Genomic DNA, 16,790 nt, shown 5'->3' with positions numbered 1-16,790 from the left:
CATTGGTTTATGCGGCCTATGTAACCAGTTAATATTTATCATGACGCTTTGGTGGTCAGACCACGCCGTAGGTGAAATTTCTGATGAGTCTAAAAGAGGTAGCAGTGGGGCATTAGCAAAGAAATAGTCTATGCGTGAGTGGGAAGCATGGGGGGGCGAGAAAAAGGTGTATTCAATTGACCTAGGATTCGCTATTCTCCATAAATCTAGGAGATTATATTTTCTCATCAGTAATCTAAATTTGCGGGAGTTACGTTCATGTGTGGGTCTTGATGAGAGAGATGAAAGAATGCTTCTATCTTTAGTGGATGAAAATGCGAGGTTGAAATCTCCCCCTAGTATCAGGGTGCCATGGATGTTTTTGTGGAGTTTGGATAGGAAGGAAGTGAGAAAAGGGATTTGTTGGTTATTGGGGATGTAAACATTAGCAAGAGTGATGGGTTTACCGGTTAGGGTGCCATTCAGGATGATGAAGTGGCCTTTAGGATCTTGAATTGTTTTGGTAATCTGTAAGGGTAGATTAGCCTTGTGGATAATCGCTACTCCAGCTCTCTTGGACAGACCCGAGGAAAGATACACCCCTGAATAGTGTCTGTCTCCCAGGCGAATAGTATCTTGTTGCCTGAGGTGCGTTTCCTGAAGCATGGCTATGTCAATGTCCATGCGGCGGAGGTCTCTTAGGAGAGAGGACCTTTTCTGAGGGATATTGAGGCCCTTGGTATTAAGTGTTAGGAGCTTAACCATAATCAGTGTTATAAGGGGATTTGGAGTAAGACTGGGTTAGCCATTGTGACGGGGTAGTAGATAAGGAGGGGGAGGTATATGACCTATCTGTAGGAAATCTGGTAGGTAATGATACTAATGACAACAATATCAGTGATAGGATACACCAACAAAAACAACAATAAAAACAACAAAAACAAAAACATATATCTGAGCAAACAGCTAGGTTCATAAACTGTATTCTCAAAGCTGAGCGATAAGATAAGCCACTGTGGGTGTTGTGGCCACAAAAAGGGACAACCAAACTGCGTTGTCCTAGAGAGAATGTTTCGGAAGTGCCTGGTCCCCGAGGGGGCCCGGCAGTACCGAGAACCAATCTCTTGAGGGGCATGTGGTATCACCAAGAGAGGGGAGGCCCGTGATCCAGAGGATCCAACATTAATAATAGATTATAACCGAGATTTGATTAAGTACATATGCGAATATGGCAGCATAACAATTTAGGATTATGATGAAGTATGAAGTCTCGGAGACAGTTATGTATTAGAATTATTAAGTGGGTAATAAATCATGGGAAAGTTATATTCAGGTTGAGAGAGCTTCCATGTCTTCTGACTCTTGTGTGTAGGTAAGGGCTCGGACTGGGTTCCTCGTTCCATTGGAGGTGTGGCGAAACTTCCTGGGTGGTGAGGAGGTAGAGGGAGACCTCACGTTTTGAAGAGAGATGGGGGGTGGTGGTCGTATTCCCATTTGCTTCAGGAACATAGGGGCATTGTCAATGTCCGTGAGTGTAAATAGGGCTCCTTGTCTCCTTACTCTAAGGCAGAAGGGGAATCCCCAGTTGTAGGGAATGTTCGCATCTTTCAAAAGCTGGGTGATAGGCTTAAAAGCTCTGCGTTTAGCAAGCGTTATGAGGGAGAGGTCATTGTATATGTGCAGCTCATCTCCTTTAAAAGTTATGGATGGCATTTTGCGGGTTGCTTGCAAGAGGGCTTCTTTGGCTTCATAATAATGTAATCTGATGATGACATCTTTGGGCTTTTGTGTGGTTACCCTCTCCCCGAGTGATCTGTGGGCCCTGTCCATTCGCCATAGTTCCTCTGTAATGTTAGGGGCAAGTGATTGGAACAGTTCTAGCAAATGGGGTCTGATTTGATCAGGAGTAATAGACATGGAGATTCCCTTTATCCGTAGATTTTGTCTCCTCTCCCTGTTTTCAAGATCTTCATGGGAGACCCGGAGGAATTTTATATCAGAGTGGAAAAGCTGGTGATCCTCCTCTATCTCAGCCTGTTTCTGTGCTATGCCTGTCATCTTATCCTCTAAGGCACACGTGCGCTCCCCCAGCCCTGTAATTTCAGTCTTTAGCTCCCTCACTGCTGAGAGCAGGAGCTGCTGAAACGAGCTATTAATAGCTTGGAGCTGTCTTTCTAAGGCCATCTCTAGAATGGCTGCTGTGATGGGGGGGGAGTCAGGGGAGATACAGGCCTGTATAGGTGGGAGCTCCGCTTGCTCCGAGCGGTCGGCGCCATCTTGGTTTTCGGCTGGGCGGAGGAAGCGATCGATTGTGCCCGCTTGCTGTGTCATCTTTGTGGCTCCTCTCCTGGACATCAGCTGCCAGGGGTTCTTGGGGTGCTATCCCGGCAGAAACCGCGCGGTAAGGCTGCGTCTAGGAGCTGTGTGCGGCTCTGATAGCGGACGGTGGGGCCGGAGCTCTGGGTCTAAGCCGCCATCTTGATGACGTCGCGCATGCGCCCTCATCTTATCTATTCATATAATTAGGTAGAGTGTTTCCCTACACAACAAATATAATGAAAACCAAAAGAATTCTTAGCCACATTGTGTGTTTCCCAATCTCAAACCAATGGTGCATGTTTTGTGAACAGCACACAGGTAATTAATTTATGTGGAATGTTATGTGTGCATCAAACACCAAGTTTAAACTTGACAAATCTGGCTTTGCTAATTTGGCCTAATTGGCTTATCACAAGACATTGCTCATGCAAATATGCATTTGCTTTTGTATGCCAAATTATGCAGGGTCTAAAACTAATACCGCAAAGTGGTTGCCCTGCGGGGATTAGTTCATGCTGCATTAGCACTATCCAGGAGTGCCACGGGGAGGCTCCCTAATGCCATAATACAACCGAGGAGTGGGGTTCCAAGCCCTCTCACTGCTCGGAAACCACACAGCAGCACCCGGAGGGGAAGGCTGGGAGGTGCAGTCGACCCCTTCAAGCATGGCCAGCGCTGGGAAGAGCCACTCGCACCCACCACCCAAAATTTTAAAACAGGCACTTACCTTTATGTCCATTGCATTCTGCTACATGAGCACGACTTGGGAGCAACACATGAGAAAGGAGTGAAGCAAGGGCCACCCCAAGCTTTGGAGCTCAGGGCTGGCTTACACACAGCACACTCGGGGGAGGGGGGAGAGAGAGGACAGGCGCAGGCAGCTTGCTCCAGGGCTCTCACCACCTAGAATAAGTCATCCACCACCTGCCTCCAAAGAGGAAAGATGTGGAAACACTACCGCAGAGAATTTTAAATGTGCATCAAACACCAAGATAAAACCTGGCAAATCTGGCTTTGTAAATTTGGTCTAATTTATGTTACAGCAACACTGATTACTGTATGTGGCTAGGTACAAACATGCACTGTTGGTAGGACTTCAGACAGGTTTAATACTCATACAGTTGTTGCCTCCTTCCTGTCACCCCCACAGCCCCCCTTGCTTCCCGAAGGAGCCTTTGTCCTGCCTACCTCTTATGCTGGATACACACGTTGAGATTTCCCATGCGATTTGAGGGATCGAACAGATCGATTCGATTATTTCCAACATGCTTGATTCGGATTTCGATAGTTTCTGCTGTCGATTTGCATGTTTAGTATGCCAAATCAACGGCAGAAATGTTTGAAATCCGAATCGAGCATGTTGGAAATAATCGAATCGATCCGTTCGATCCCGCAAATCGCACAGAAAATCTCAACGTGTGTATCCAGCATTAGTGTGTGACATTGGCCATGCCCACTTGTAGGATGTACTGCAGTCATGCGGAGCTCAGTCCCCACAAAATCCAGAGCCCAGCCATGGTCATGCGATCACCCTTGTCATATGATCTTACATTCTGATGAATGTAAGAACTGTAGATTATTTTGAACCCTGTCATTCATTTTTTTAAGTGTTGGTGAGGTGAAGGGCTGGGATAGAGAGAGTTTTTTATGTTGGATATAGATTTTAGATGATGCAATGCTAAAACAAACTTGAGCAAACAAGGAAGGATCCGCAAACCAGACAATGGATGATGAAATAAAGCTGGTATTATTTATTTGGAACTCCACGTGACAAAGTGCAATAAAACCACAGGATCAATTACTGTGTTGATTAAAAAATAAATTCTGGTTGGTTTATTTACCTTCCTGAGTTTAGCTTGCCTTTCAACCATGTCTAAAATGATGTTTTCACCAGCATTACAGACTGATAAAATGGTGAAATTTGATTGGTTGACAAGGATTACTGGAAATGGTGAAATCTGATTGGTTGACAGGGATTACTGCACATATACATAATTTCCCTTTCCAGTGCCCTGTTTAATAAGTCTGCTTGCGAGCAGTGTTTTGTATCCGTCTAATTACCAGCTACAATATACAGAAACACACCAGCATTCTCTCTCCTCTGAAAGAGCAAGTTTGATGCCAACCTCCAATTTAATGCTAATTAGATCTTTTAAAAGCAAACAACAGACTGCAGATTCCAGACAATAATGACACACTGTTTCTAAGTAATAGTTATTTTGTCCTGCTATATTTCCCTCTGCCAGTAATCTGGTAGCATCTGCGCTGGTCAGTGTCTTTGCACAAATCTCTCATGTGTCCTGCAGGTTTATTTCTTAGCTAGACTGTAGAGAATTCTCCATACATGAAAATCTCTATTTACCAAGGGAAGGAATTCAATTGAACCAATCAAATTTACTAGCCAGTTTAACTGATCAGCAGCTACTGACTTTGACTGGCTCAACTTCCTTATTTTTCCTAGGTGGAGTAAATTGCATGATAGAGTTTTCATTCATTACCTTGAAATTCAAAGGAAGGAAGTATGTAGCTTTGACATTTAAATTTGTAAGTAAAATGGCAACCATCTGAACATCAGGAACATGGTATCACCTGCAGTCTGGTCAGCCCAGTACCAGGACAGTTATTACACTCCTATTTCCTATAGAGAAGGAAGCTGGAGGGCTGGGCTAACAGTGGCATGTAGTGGGAAAAGTAGATGGGGACAATGAAAAGGTGGCGCTTGCTTAGAATAATAACAACATTCACCTAGTTCACACTGAAGGTGGGACCATGAGGTTAACACACAGTTCAGCCGCCATTCAAACAGGGTCCCATCACCATTCAGTTGCTGTATAAAGCAGCTAATTGGTAGCATTGGTAAATGCTGTATACACCCACATTTTAGACATGCAGCAGGAATCTTCTGGTAGGTATTTGCCAACGGCTTAGATGTACATGTATGGGTACAGCACTATACCATCACCAACCACAGGGGCCAACAGTGACTCATAAACACCTGGCAGTTCTGCGAGAGTAGATGGCAGGTGAATCCACTACTGTCAGCAGTTAAAGTGACACTGAAGCGGTAAAAAAACTCATATAATGAATTGGTTGTGTAGTACGGATAATTATTAGAACATTAGTAGCAAAGAAAATAGTGTCATATTTTTATTTTCAGGTATACAGCTTTTTTTATAACATTGCATCATTCTCTAATAATTGAACTGTAGTTTCCACAATACACTCAGCGTTTTAAATGATTTCACAGAGCAGGCAGTAGCCTGAGTGTATTAAACGCTGAGACCCTTTGAACTTTTCTCTATAGAAAAACCATAAACGAAGAAGAAACAATGAGAGACAGTTGAGATAAGTGCTGATCGCCAGGCTAGCGACAATCTGCTTGTCACTAGCCTGCTTTATTTTTGTGAGGCTGTCAATCAGCCTTCTCCTTACCGCCGCCTCCATGACAGGCTCCCCCGCTGCTCTCCGCCTCTGTTAGCTTCCTCCAATAGGAAGCCAAGCTGCGACCCAGATTGTCGTTAGCCTGGCAATCTTTTAAGGGGGGACAGCAGAGCGCAGGGGGGACTGGCAGCGGCGATTTGGCTGAATAATGAGTTACATGATGTTGTATATCAAAGGACAGAGATAGAAGATCAGAAAGTTAAGTATCTCATGACCAAAGTAAATTTAACGAGAGCTCAGTAGAGAAAAGTGAGGACAGGGAACTGACTACTTAAAGAGGATCTCCATCCTAATTAACACTATCCTCCAGCCTTGCTGTAAAGAAAAGTTATATTCACCTGCGGTGTCTTGTCCCACAAGCCGCCCGGAAGTCCTTACATCACTCCATTTTTGGCGCCTGGCCACGCTTCCCCTCTATCCTCAAAGAAAAAAATGCCCGGCAGTAAGTAGCCAGACATTTTTCTCCGAGGAGAGGGGGAGGCGCGGCCAGGCGCTGGAAGTTATTGTTAATTAGGATTGGGTTCCTCTTTAACTTCAGGACTGGCCTGACAAATTTCCAAAATTCACACATGAACTATCTTACATGTTTCATATAGTTTGACTTTAAAGGACAACTGTAGTGAGCGGTATATGGAGGCTGCCATATTTATTTCCTTTTTAGCAATACCAGTTACCTGGCTGCCCTGCGGATCCTCTGCCTCTAATACTTTTAGGCATAGACCCTGAACAAGCATGGAGCAGATTAGGCGGTTCTTACATTCTTGTCAGATCTGATGAGATTAGCTGCATGCTTGTTTCGGGTGTGATTCAAACACTTCTGCAGCCAAGTAGACCAGCAGGACTGCCAGGCAGCAGGTATTGCTTAAAGGGAAATAAAGATGTCAGCCTCCATATACCTCTCACTACAGTTGCCCTTTAAATACGCTCCTGGAAAGTTGTACAAATGTATAGGTTTTCATGTATGTTTGCTTAAAATATGGATGGCTTATGACAGCTGTGGGGATTGAGTAATAGATAAGTGTTTCTTAAAGTTAAAAGATTAAAAAAAAAAACTTTAAATCACACAAATTGCCCCAGGACTCCTTGTGTGACAGCAAGTTGTTTTAACTGCTAGGAATTCCTGGCGTTTTGAGGCAGTAATATTTCAAGTGGACATCACCTGAGTAACTGTTTAAGCTGTTACAAGTTTTTTTATTTCACAAAACTCCAGGCAAGTGAGAACTTAATTTCTTCCGTAGTTGATGATTGAAACATTGTTGAGTTTCCTTACATTTAAAGTACACCTGTTACAAATGTATACAATTCAGACTCTATGTATACTGTGTATATATACTGGTGTAAATATACTGGGTGCTAATCTAGTTTAGGCGACCCACTGCCAATCCCCAAAGACTAGTGCCACACAGTTCAAAACGAAATGAATCGCCAGCGGTAGAAACAATTAAACTGCGCAAAAGTTAAATGCCAATGTAGATAAGTAATAACGCTAAAGAATTCTGCATAAATTGTCCAGAAAAAGCTTAAAGGAAACCTGTACTGAGTAAAATTCTTTAAAATAAACACATGAGGTAACTTCAATTGAACATTACATAGTTATCTTGCCATCAGTTCCTCTCAGAAGCTCACCATTTTCTTCTGACAATGGGGGAGATTTATCAACACATTACCGACAGTTTTTTCTTCGTAATCTGTTCTAACCAGCAGGGAGAACAGTTCTGCATGATAATAAGAACGTTCTTAAATCCTAGTAATAGTGGCAGTTTAACGTGGATTTCTAGAGCTGCACTACAGTTAAGAGAAGTGGAGATCCATCCCTAAACTGGCGCAGATTAAGAAGTGCTTGAAAGCAGTTCTACAGCTGTAGAATTTCAGACTAGACATGATTGCAGAGTGCAGGCTATACATGATTTGTGATGTGCCCCTCCCACCTGCTGAATTCCTCCTCAGAGCCTGCTGCTATCAATACAGCAGGTGTGTTGGTTACCTCAGCAACAGCAATTCCCCTCACACACTGCACTGTCTGAGAGACCTTCCTAGCTCATCCTATTATACAACAGTTTTAGAAGGAATCTGCACTATCTAATGATTTCTTAAGATGCCTGAGACAGTTCTGCACGGATTTCTAAAAACCTACTAATATTTTGTCTCATACACTCTTGATAAATCTGGCCCATAGATCCCTTCCAGTTCTGACAACATTTTGTCAGAACTGAAATATATCAGTTGCAGTCAGTTACAGCTGAGAGGAGAGCTGATGTGTCCATGTTTCCCTATGGCTCAAGTGGGCGATGTTACAGTTTAACTGTGTGCTGACCAGGAAGCTGTTATTTTCACTTTTAATTTTCAGTTCAGGTTTTCTTTAAATTCACATTATAGGAACCGCCGGAGTGCTGCACTTCTGTCTCCATCAGCCATCTTAGCTCTGCACTGTCATTTTTTCCTGCCTCCTCATTGGAGGATTTTTAGCTGGGGGCGTTACAGGTTTTGTGAGGGGGGTGGGGAATTGTGTATTGACGCCACCAACTGGCAGTAGGGACAGCTGATTTGGACATACAGTTTACAAGGAACATACAGTAACTCTTTGTTATGTATTTTGCTACTGTGATGATTTTCTTTTCCCATTTTCTAGCCAAAGATTGTGTGAGGTTCTATTTACAGTAAGTGCATAGTCAATATACAAAAGGAACATTGTGTGACCACAGGGTAGGCAGCTTCACACACTGTACTGCTCTGCAGTTTTGGTAGAACAGGCTCTGAACTATGAACTGCAGACAAATCCTGAATTTGATGTCTTTCTGAAGGTGGTGGTTCAGCCTACTCTCCTCTACATCCTAGAGCAGTCATACCTGTTTGGAACGAGGATACTTGTAGTATAACTATTCTTCTGAGCCCGCTGAGGAGCCACATTTAAAAATAAAATGGTGTGCAAATGGTGTGCATTACACATAATCATTTTTAGACAGAAAAATACACACCATCCACCATCAACAACTAAAAATCACTGGCCCACACAACAGTGGTCATGACACCACTGCAATAATCATCCCCTTTAGCTTTGGCACTGATTGTAATTTGCTTTAATGGTCAGTGTATCTTCACAGTACAGCCACGCTTGTCTTACGGCCCCCCTGATGTTCTTTAGGCGGGCAGCACTCGGCAGCAGTAACTGGGGAGTGGTGTAAAGCGTTTCTATATGATCTAGAGGCCTTCTTCTTCTTAGGTAAGTATTTACTTTTTGTGCTTTTTTGATTCCGCAGGTACACTTTAAGCACTTAAGAGTGAGAGTGCTAATGAGCAGGCTGCCCATTATAAACCATTTTGTAATTAGTGTAGTCATTTAGAAGGATCTACACATCTGTCTATGAATACACCTGCTCCGATACACGTGAGCTTTTTTGACGTACTGCTGTCCATTGTGTGACTAATATAGATTGGACATTTTAAGCTTTTTCTGGTGAAGCGGAGCCTTTCTTTCAATATACTTAATCTGTACATCCATTAGAAAACTGAGTGAGTTGTGGAGGAACGTAACACAGTATTTTGAGTCTAAACAGAGGGACAGATGCTGTGGTTTTTGTGTGCTGCATCATAATGGACATTTCAGAGAAGACAGCTGGGATGGTTCCATTCCTGTAATTCTGCTGCTGTCATTCTTGTGGTCACCTGTAAACCTATAAAATATAGTTGCACAGTAGCTTGCTGAGAATTAGAGTATAGTTGCATTATAATGGCCGGTGGTTTTCAGAAGATAATAGACTAAAGCTTCCATCCTTAGAAATTATTACATTCCACTTTATAACTCTTGTTTTATCCCTGCAAGAAGATTGCAGCTCTGTCTCATCCATACATCCAAACATCTGGTAATGCATGATGGAGCATATGGGCAGTCATGTGTAGTCCTAGGCTAGTGTATCGGCTATCCTCCTTTGGTGTCAGGTTCCTGTTTCCTGATCTCTTGGGAAAAATTACCTTCTGCTAGGCTTTGTGCAGAGGAAAAAGGGAACCTCAAACATCACCTTCACTGTTTGTCCCATAAAGTGGCAAACTGGATTTTCCAACGGTTAGAAGTTTCTCTTTTCTGAAGTAAAAGTGCCCTTCGGCGGTATTGGAAATGGTACATGGATTTTTTTCCCATTTGAAAACATTATAAGCTGCTAGTAATCTGAATTTCTTGGGTATTTTGAGTGAAAACATGTTAAATGTATTTTTATCTCTGTTTAAGATGTGAGTGTGTCCTTACACTGCAAAAAGCAAAGGAGAGGGGAACCTGGAGGAGTTAACATAATTGAAACTGTTAGAGAGTAGATTCACCACCTATAGCTTGGTGAGGCGTTAAGCAATGGTAGGAGTGGTAGGAGTACAGTGCTTGAACAGGGCTGTAGCCATTAACATCTAAGCAGCCCAAGAGATGTTACATGTGAAGGTTTTCAGCTGCACAATTGTTAGCTGGCAGTCTACACCAGTCACATGTAAGGACGCCCACTTTTGGTTGTATTAAGGCTCGTACACACGTGAACCTTTTCCGCATGACCAACCCAACAACATGACCTACTGCACGACCAAACAATTTCACAACTTTTATTTTCCGTGCACCAACCAACTGGACAACCAACTCATTTGCATACTGCGCACGCAACTTAACGGACTGCACAATATGCCCATATTTAAAACAAATACAAGTAGTTTAAACGACTTTTACACACATGGCCAACTGCACAATATCAGCCCACCAGTTGTTTGAGTTGAACCGCCTGTTGGATCCGGCAAACCGCCTGTTATCAGTCACTCATCTAGTCATTTGTCACACATTCACATGCCCAACTATCGTCCAACAGACCGAGTTTGGATGATAGCTGGGCGCACGTGTGTATGAGCCTTTATATAGCAAACAAGTGGTGGTTTCTATCTCATGGCTGACCGAACTGATCTGTAACTGTGGTTCAGCCAAATGTGTTGACTAGGTCTGAGGTATCAGAAATCACAGCTTATATATTTTGCATATCCATTAACATAAAAACCAATCGGTTACCAAATACATATAGTGCTATACTTCCTATCAAAAATCGGAGTCTTAAGTGAACAAAAAGGCCTCCGTACTAAACAATAAATTATATATGCGAGCAATCAATAAATACTCAGCAAAATGTAGTTCCTTGTGCAAAATTATAATTCAATGAAATAAAGCCTTAAAGAGAATCTGTAGTGTTAAAATCGCACAAAAGTAAACATACCAGTGCGCTAGGGGACATCTCCTATTACCCTCTGTCACAATTTCGCCGCTCCTCGCCGCATTAAAAGTGCTTAAAAACAGTTTTAAAAAGTTTGTTTATAAACAAACAAAATGGCCACCAAAACAGGAAGTAGGTTGATGTACAGTATGTCCACACATAGAAAATACATTCATACACAAGCAGGCTGTATACACCCTTCCTTTTGAATCTCAAGAGATCATTTGTGTGTTTCTTTCCCCCTGCAGCTATCTTCCACTGAAGTGTCAGGCTATTTCTTCCTGCAGAGTGCAGACAGCTCTGCCTGTATGTAATTCCTCAGTATGTGAAAGCCCAGCCAGTTCAGAGGAGGATTTATCCAGCTTGTAAAAGAGAAGAGAGAAGCTGCCCTAATCTAAATAATACACAGGCAGTGTGCAGAGAGGGGCCTGGAGGGGGGAGATGCATCACAGAACCACAACACTGAAGAACTTGGCAGCCTTCCAGACACAGGCTGACAAGTCTGACAAGAGAGAGATAAGTTGATTTATTACAGAGATGGTGATAGTAGAACCTGCTGCAGTAAGCCAGAACACATTAGAATAGCTTTTGAAACGTGTAGGATGAATAAAAACAGGATGCAATTTTTGTTACGGAGTCTCTTTAAGATGCAATGAATTTGCAATATATTTGCAACAAGTCTCTTGTTTATTTTGCTTGTAGTGGTGGATACTCTTTATAAAAGTATGTTCTCTATCACCGCCTGTGAACAATCTGTCACCCTTTACCCCCAACACTTGTTTCTCAAGGCATGTTTATTCAGAGCACAGTGACAGTCCAGAGTATACAGTACTTAATTAATGCAACTCATCCTTCACTGAAACTATGTAATTAAATTCAATTCTTCTCCTCTTTCAACATTTGTTGGCTTTGGGAAGTTAAAAATTCCAGCTCTGAGGTAATATTTGTTCTGTTTTGACAGCGTATAGTGATATTTCAACCTTGTGAAAAAAGTCAGGTGAAAAAATTTCCTTGGTCACATTATCCTGTGTAAGGTATTACTTCCTGTTACACTACAGGTCAATTCATCAAAGTGACTGCCAGGAGGAATCCAAGCTGACAGCAAGAAATGATATTATCTCACGTTAAAGAACATTACTCATTTGATGTATGGGCCTTATGAGTGCAAATAGAAACACATTTGGTTATTCATCATGGTTAGAACATTAAAAATCAAGTCCTTGCCTGCTTTTTACTTCCATCCTTTTGCTTAATTATTCATGCTGGTTTTATATGATTTGAAGTTATTTTGTTACCATTGAGGAGGTTGTTCTGTTTCTGTGAATCACATGGGTTGCTGCTGGTGTCCAGAAGTTGGCATGATTTGCAGGACTGATCTGCTACCAGATATGGAATTATTACCATGGTGTAAGCAAGCAAAGCTTTTATTTTTAACTCCGTTCAGTTCATTGCATGTCACAATAGCCAAGCAGAGACAAAACTTGAAGCAGTGTTGGATGGACTCTTCAGTCATTTACTGCAGTGAGAGTGGTGGCTGTGTCATTTTTCACATCTTTCTTTGTTAGACCCTATCACTTAGTTATGTGACTTAACCCAACGACAAGTTTGCTTTAATATTTTAATGCGAGTGTACTTAAAGTGTACCTGAGACGCTTCTTGTCTCAGGTTTCCTTTAAATATGCTTAAAGCTGTAGTTCAGCTGCTCATTTGGTTAATACATATTGTGATAGATTTGCATTGATTAGCAATCCACAAAGCATTACAGATTTGTACTTTCTGCAGTAAATTCATTGAAAATACCTGATTGGCTGGTCCTGTAGTTCCTTTACCTGTTAGGATGACATGCACTTTTATTGGACAGATCAGGTCTCTGCTTGATGTCCAAAATTCCTCCATTAACCTATCATTACTTACTGGAAGCAGTCACAGCAGAGCCGGGAGGGGGCATCAGCACAGATTACCTGAGACTGCCCACCCCCTCCCTCCCTTTACTGGTGAAAGATGAATTCTTTGTGGCTATCACTGTAGCACTAATAACAACAACAATAACAATAATATTTATATAGCGCTTTTCTCCCTGAGGACTCAAAGCGCTGTGACCCTGCATTATGCAGTCTCAAAGGCTAGGGAAAAGAGGTGAGTTTTTAGCCTTTTTTTAAAGCTGTCCAGAGAGGGAGCCTCTCGTACTGATTGTGGAAGTGAGTTCCATAGAGTAGGGGCTGCGTAGGAAAAGGCCCGAGCACCAAATGTTAAGTGTATCCTGGGAATAATCAGCTTCATCTTGTTGGCAGAGCGGAGGGTGCGTGGAGGGGCATAAAGTTCCAATAGATCAGCTATGTATTTGTGTCCCATGTGGTGTAGAGCCTTGAATGTCAGCAGGCAGATCTTAAAATTGATTCTCCATTTTACTGGCAACCAGTGAAGAGTTTGCAGTACTGGGGTGATGTGTGAGCTGCGGGGGGCATTGGCTAGGAGTCTGGCTGCAGCATTCTGTACTAGCTGTAAGGGGCGCAGAACCTTTTCTGTAGATCCGATGAACAGGGCGTTGCAGTAGTCTAGGCGGGAGGATACAAATGCATGAACCAGGGCAGGTAGGTCTTCAGCTGGGATAAGGTGTTTGATTTTCGCTATATTTCTTAGATGGAAGAAGGAAGACTTGACGACAGCTGATATCTGCTGTTTGAGTTTTAGATTTCCATCCAGGATCACCCCAAGGTTTCGCACAGAGTCTTTATACTGTACAGTATCTCCCCCAATTGCTAGTTTGAGGTGGTGAGCGTTTTGAACTTTATCCATCATGTGTGGACCACCTACCACCAACACCTCTGTTTTGTCAGAGTTCAGCCTCAGCCAGCTGGTGTTCATCCAATTTTGTAAATCCACTAGACACGCATTTATGGATGCTGATGGGTCTTACAGTTCAGCAGAGTCTTATCTCCCTGTCTTTGTTTCAATGTTTAACAGTGAGATGGTTTCTTCTTGCAGGCAAGGCAGGATGATGAGAAATACACACAGCCCCAGGCCGCCCATGAGGTGGGGTGAGACAGGTTCCTCAGGCGGCACTTGTAAGGGGGGCGGCGCCCGGCTGGCCGTGGGTGGGAAGTGTGTGACCGCCGAGCTGGAGGGAGTAGCAGCCAGGAAGTGAGGCAGCGTCCACAGAGGCGGGGAGGGAGGTCGGAGCCCCTCACCTGGGTCCCCCCATCTGCTCTTCCCCTCCAGCTATTAGCTCTGTGTAACAGTATCAGGCAGTGGGCGGGGAAGCGATGACTCACCCTTCTTACATTCCAGCGATTCGTTCACCGCTCGTCACTTCAGGAAGTGACAAGTGTTGGAACGCAACGCTGGAACAAATGTAAGAAGGTGAGCTATCGTTTCCCGCCTGATGCTTTTACACAGAGCTAATAGCTGGAGGGGGAGAGCGGATGGGGCAGCGGCAAAAAGTCACTGTATACACATGGCATTCATAAACATACTGGGGAGGCTGTGGAGTGCCATGACTACTATCCTTGAAATGCTTTATCACACACTGAGCAGGAAGAAAATAGGCAAGAAGGTGAGTCTGCAGAGCTGCTGAGTAGCAGGTGGGTGTGGTCATGGGAGCGGCTCTGCACTGAGAACTGAGAGGTGTTCATTGGCTAGGAAACAGGAAACACCCACTCTCTTGGCAACTGACATATTCTGGGACATGTGGTTCACTTCTGTTGGGGACACAACAATAACCACTTTCTGAGTTGAATTGTATTGAGTCTTCACAGTTTCCAACTTAAGAAGTTCAGAAGTTAAGATTGAGGTACGATCACTCTGTCCACGTGCTCTTTTCAGGTTTTGTGACTCAGAAACTACTGAAGCCAAAGGGATCTACAGGATGTCTTTTTGTGACATTGATATTGCTGTCTCTGTCCTTGTTTAAAAGGAAATAAATATGGCAGCTCAATATCTCTCTAGAAGGTTTTTTTTTTCAAGCGAAACAAAACTAATTTGCAAGTTTCAATTCCACACCTGCTACAAGTGGCACCTAAATCCATCACTTCAGTAGAGTGGGGAAGGCATGCAGATCTGTACCCCCAGTGGCGTTAGGTCACCCCGAGCTCCTTGGGTATTCTGTTGTTACATTATACAAGATATGCTTGGTATTGTCCTTGTACTTACTTTGGTGGTGAACGGATATGGTACAGTTTGCTAAATGCCCCTTTCATTGTTTGGGCAGCATATGGGCTGCCATGTACTTGGAGTGCACCCAATATGGAAATCTCACCCAGCCAGAATACTGTCGCTGCCAATGGATTCTAGTAGTGCTGTAGTCTTTCCAAAAAATGCCACAGATGATCCTCTGCACATGACAAGCAAGCAGAAGTAACAAGGGTCAAGGCTCAAAGTTGAAGTGCTCATCTGTCTCCTAATGCCCCACTGAACTTTTGTCTGTGAACTAAGCACACCATTAACTTGTTAAAAATACAATTGTGTTTACCCCTTAAAGTCTTAGGTGCTTCTAGAGGATGAAAAGCCATAAGGCATTTCTTGCTAATTGGAGCTTATCTAGTGTCTCCATAGGGCTAGGGAGTGAGGCCTAGAAGTTGTGATGAAGTGGGCTGGTCCCAGCTGTTCTTTCACTGAATGGGGCTAGCAAAGCGGCTTTGTTTATAAGTTATCTGATTTTATATCTGTGCTGCTGACATGTGAATTGTGAAGAGGAGGAGGCTCCAGATAAAGCTGCCCAAATTTGCACTTAATGACAGCAGTCTTTTAAAAACCCAAAACACATTGTTAGGCCCAACCTCTAACAGGACAAGTTCTTATCTGACCAAAAGGCTTTTTCTGCTGGCCCTTGTAGACCCTCATTAATCTCTACTAATGTGCTTCACTCCCTGTCTACAACAATGCTTTTAAACATTTAATGCAACTCCATCTGTCTTCATTAGATCCACACAGTAGATTGTTATCTGCCTATTCATACTTTAAAGCACACCTGAAGCGTGTCAAAGCTTAAAATTTAAAATCATGATGACCTGGAGTATCCACTAGTGACATCGCTTCTCGGCCTTTTGGCTAAGATCAAGTGTAGTATCTGTTCTTATCAGTCTCAGAGAGGCAGCGATCAGGGGAGACAGGAACCTCTGATCCTCTGATAAAAGGTGTCCGTCCTGGTTCATAATTCCCCAGAGGCTGACTGAATGGATCTACCATGATTGAAGCTGAAGGGCTGAGGGCTTTGCTTAGGTGTACAGCCCTTGCAAGTGGCGCTCCAGGAGTACCTGAAAAACCTGGGGCCGGGAAAACCCCATGGCAGAGTAAGGTGCTTAGGTCTGTACTGCCCATATGCATAGCCTACTAACGCAGCTCCCCAGCCTTTTGGCTAGGGAGAGTGTGGAATTTTTATAACGCCAGCCGCAAGGTCGGGGCCAGCTTGCTGGCACTGGGGACTTGTCCCCTGGGGACTTCGGTCCCCGTGCCGGCTCTCTCTTTGGGGAGCCACCCGGGCCATGTGGGAGGCCACATGACCAGGCCCTGTGGGTAACCACAGGGCAGGTTGGGGTCCTCCAATCCTTCAACCCAAAAGCCCCCTGCGCCGAAAGGGTCCTGCTTCGGCGGGGCCTGGGGCTGCCCATGCACGTTTTTGTGGGGTGTTTATGCACCTTTACTTTTTCCGTGCATGGGCAACAGGGGCTAAGAAAACTAAAAAAAAAATACAAAAAAAAATCCACTAGTGACCACCCTTTTGCTTCCCTTTGTCTATGAGGACTCGCCTGTTCCCTGTTCCTAAACATTTTCCCCTCACAGACTCCCTGATGTTCACCAGCCAGTGAACAAGGGATTCTGAACTGG

The 16,790-nt window shown here is 43.6% G+C and overlaps 1 protein-coding gene and 1 pseudogene across 3 annotated transcripts in view; both read left to right on the top strand.

Annotated features, from left to right (window-relative positions):
- Nucleotides 1-16,790, top strand: part of DVL1 (dishevelled segment polarity protein 1) — a 244,187-nt gene that overhangs the window by 108,947 nt on the left and 118,450 nt on the right. The gene's annotated exons all lie outside the window — the stretch shown is intronic.
- Nucleotides 15,994-16,140, top strand: LOC137523206 (U2 spliceosomal RNA; annotated as a pseudogene).

This window comes from Hyperolius riggenbachi, chromosome 6 (genome assembly GCF_040937935.1).
Source record: "Hyperolius riggenbachi isolate aHypRig1 chromosome 6, aHypRig1.pri, whole genome shotgun sequence".
NCBI classification, from domain to species: domain Eukaryota; kingdom Metazoa; phylum Chordata; class Amphibia; order Anura; family Hyperoliidae; genus Hyperolius; species Hyperolius riggenbachi.
The sequence above is the reverse complement of the archived record's forward strand: the minus strand, read 5'-3'. Positions and strand labels throughout refer to the sequence as shown.